This window comes from Notothenia coriiceps, unplaced genomic scaffold (genome assembly GCF_000735185.1).
Source record: "Notothenia coriiceps isolate Sejong01 unplaced genomic scaffold, NC01 NC01_scaffold00019759, whole genome shotgun sequence".
Classification (NCBI taxonomy): Eukaryota; Metazoa; Chordata; class Actinopteri; order Perciformes; family Nototheniidae; genus Notothenia; species Notothenia coriiceps.
This window is the reverse complement of record NW_011352460.1, coordinates 528,016-531,652: the sequence shown is the minus strand read 5'-3', so window position 1 is coordinate 531,652 and position 3,637 is coordinate 528,016.

The following is a 3,637-nucleotide window of genomic DNA, read 5'->3' as shown; positions in this document are numbered from 1 at the left end:
TTTATGATATCACTGCCCCATCTAAGACACGAGTGGATCTGACTTTAATTACATTTGACTCGAGTGTTTCGTCAACTTAACGTGTTGCTTAAAATAATACTTCTGCATACAGTAGCCTATGTGACACTGTGAGTGTTGCACGGCCAGATACGGCTCAGCTGACTCAGATAAGGAAATATATGATACATTATGATGTGATATGATGTGATATGAATGATAATGGGACACATCGACGTCTGCACTCACAGTGCCGCGGACTGTAGGCAACGTAATGTTACTTTGATCCGGTTACTTATGTTGTGGCAGATATTTAATTAAGCTTTCTTAACATAATAATATAATAGTTATAATAGTCAGATTGCTCTGAAGATGGGAGGTGATGTTCTATTCATTTTCACGTTCACACAGTCGGTGATTTTGGTCGGCCGTCTTTCCTGCAATGGCAGCTTAAACTGTATTTCCTCCGCACACTGAGCTCTGATTGGTCAGCAGGCGTGGTGCTTTCGCTGAGTTGATCTCTTATCCTGGAACCTATCCTGCTTCGGAGCACAGACTAGGTTCCAGGATAAGTCACCATGGAGATCTATCCCGCTAAAAAGTGAACCAGCTGCGGAAATCCCAGAAGTTATCTTGCTAAACGAAAATCCTGCTTCGTAGTATACCCCCCTGCTCCGGGGCAGGTTAGCCGCACAGCATAAGTTACCATGGAGATCTAGCCTGCTAAAAAGAGAACCAGCTTCGTAGGACCGAAAAGCCCTGAAGTTAGCCGAAAGCGAAAACCCTGCTTCGTAGTATACCCCCCAGAGGTTTTAAACTGAAAACAAATATGTGAGGATCAAAAATACATATGTAAAACTTTTTTCTGTATTTGGATTTTATTTACATGTATATGAAACGGAACACATTTGTGTGTGCATTGAAAAACACAAGTGTGAATCATTTTGCGGATCATGAAATACAAGTGTGAATCCTTCTGTGTGCATGTGTGTATTATGAGACTGTTCTGAGCCCATACATGTCCCTCTTCTGGGTTGATCTTCACATCAGTTAGATCACTCCACAAGTCCACTTCCTCTGTTAGACCGCTGTTAGTGGACACTTAGGCGCCGCTCTGAAGCCTCTCAGTGCCTGTATCAACTCCAATGACAAGCACTGTTTAATTTCTGGTTCATCACACAGGCTGAATGGTCACTGTGTTGTGAAGATTTGGCTGGAATTTGATTTGTCCGACAGATTTATTTGCTTGTTTCAAAGAGGCTCTCCTGTATATATTTAATTTTTGATTGTTAAAATAAGAAAATGTATTGTAAAGATGCATTTCTTTGTTCATTTTTTCAGTCCCACTTTTTAGAGACCAGATTGATCTTCTACTCTTTGAGTGCAGCAGCAGAAACTGTCATCATGTGATCGTCACTGAGATAACCGCTGCTTACTGGAAGCAGTCCCTGCAGCCAGTCCCGTTCTCACTTATCATGTGATGGGATACATTGTATTACATAAATCAGTTTGTCTGTGCAACTAGACGCAAGTCTGTGTGTGTTTGTGCAAATGTTTTGTTGCAGCGCGTGATTCCAGAGCAAACTCTTCCACATTTGCACGCTTGTTATTGTGTTGGATGTGCTTTGTGGTAATATTATAAATGAGTGTTTCAATAACTGAACTCCAATTTTCTCGTGACGCCTCCCCTTTTATATGTTTATGACTTTATTGCTTTATTAAGTTGTATTTATTTTCAAGATTAGTGTTTCAAAGCAGATGTTGCCTGGTCATAACAGAGTGTTACAGTGCAGATCGATTTTACAGCAGCCTGTTAGTGAACATGTCAAACAAATCACAGTTTCCCAGAATCCCTACTGATGTCATTCGATCATCACACCTCTCTTGACCGATGTCCCATAGATGTTTACTTCACAACACACACTGTCATGGGGTGATTAATAAATCCCAACCTGTCTGCTGCTTATGTCCAGAGGCCCCTTGTTACTTGTCTGTGCCTTCTTAAACACACACACACGGACACACACACAGACACACACACACACACGGACATACTGAGACAAGAACCTACAGTATATGTTCTGTCTCGTCTTGCTTATGCAGTTGTGAATGAAGACTGTAGGTCTAAGTTAAAGTCTGTAGTTGTTGCTATAATTTTAGCAATGGTTCACTTTTTTTCATTTTGTGTTTTGTTCATGTTCTATCAAGATATTTCTTCATTCCCTAAGTTGTCATTGTGGAAGAGTAGTTAGTCAGCAGTATGATCAAAATTAGACATTTCTGGACTTCCTTTGGTATCTGTTCATAATTTCTTTTAATGTTAATTTAAATGATTAGATGTCAGAAAATAAGGAAACGTAACAAATCACAGCCCAAATCCTTGAAATATTCAATTAAAAATGATCATCATTCAAATGATAAAACATAGAAAAGTAGCACATAATTAGATCGGAAAGGCTGCAAACAGAAGCTATTTCAATGTCTAATCACATTTTCGTTAATAAAACACCTTTAAATGGGGAACATTGTAGAGGGAGTGTGAGTGAGTCTCCAGCCTCTCTGTCCCAAACTCCGGGGGCAAGAGTTAGGCCGAGCTGTTGAGCAGCTGATGCTGTTTCTCAGATGTCTTTGGACGGCATTCGCATGCAGACAAAGATGTGCTTGTGTAGCAGAACCATACACCCCGCACTGTGATAAGAGAGCTGTCTCACCTGCAGGGCTTTCCATCAGGAGGGAGGAAGGCCGCGCTCAGGGGAGGCTCTTTAAAATACTGGGGGAAAAAACATTTTGATCATCTAGGTATCTGAAATGCAACTTAAATGAAACGCCAAACAAAAGGTTTTTGTCTTATGAAGTATGTTAAAGGTGTCCTATCATGCAAATTGCCCTTTTTGATGTCTTTTATACATAAATATGTGTCCCCGGTGTGTCAGGGAACTCACAAAGTGCCCGAAAATAAAACCCTCTCTCTTTTCCTCCGTACCCAAATCTCTAAAAACGGGGGTACAACGGAGCTGATCCAGATTTGCGGCCGATATGACCTAAGGTCATATCGGAAATGTGGACCCACGGACCTGTCAGAAACGTTGCTATCAGAAACAATGCGTAACGTTTTGGAAGTAATATGGTATGTGTTTACATTAGCAAGCATCGCTAACACTCAGAGCTAAGCTGTACTGGAGAGAGTACATGTGTAAAAAAGCAGGATATAAAAAGGAACTCACCTTGTGGTAAACCCGCAAAATAAAAAGTATTTGAGCTCCGTACTGTTCCAGAAATAATCCTTGATGTAGTATGATGTGGTATGATATGGCGTTTCATCACGGTAGCATTTAGCTGAGTATCTCCGTAGAATTCTGACCAGGCATTAGCTCCCACCCCCTCTTTTTTTTAAGCTAAGGACCCAAAATCAGCTTTTCACTAACAGGGCTGAAATAGAGGGGTATGAGGCATGGCTAGAATGGGTGATCTGCTTGGTATTTTGAGCAAAACACATCGTAGACATGTTTTTTATATATCTGAGACCCATAATGTATGCCTAAAAATAGCATGTTAGGAAACCTTTAAAACTACCCTTTACCTAACAGAGAGTCATATTACAGAGACATGTGTGAAACGGTAAAAAGGAATAGTGTCAACC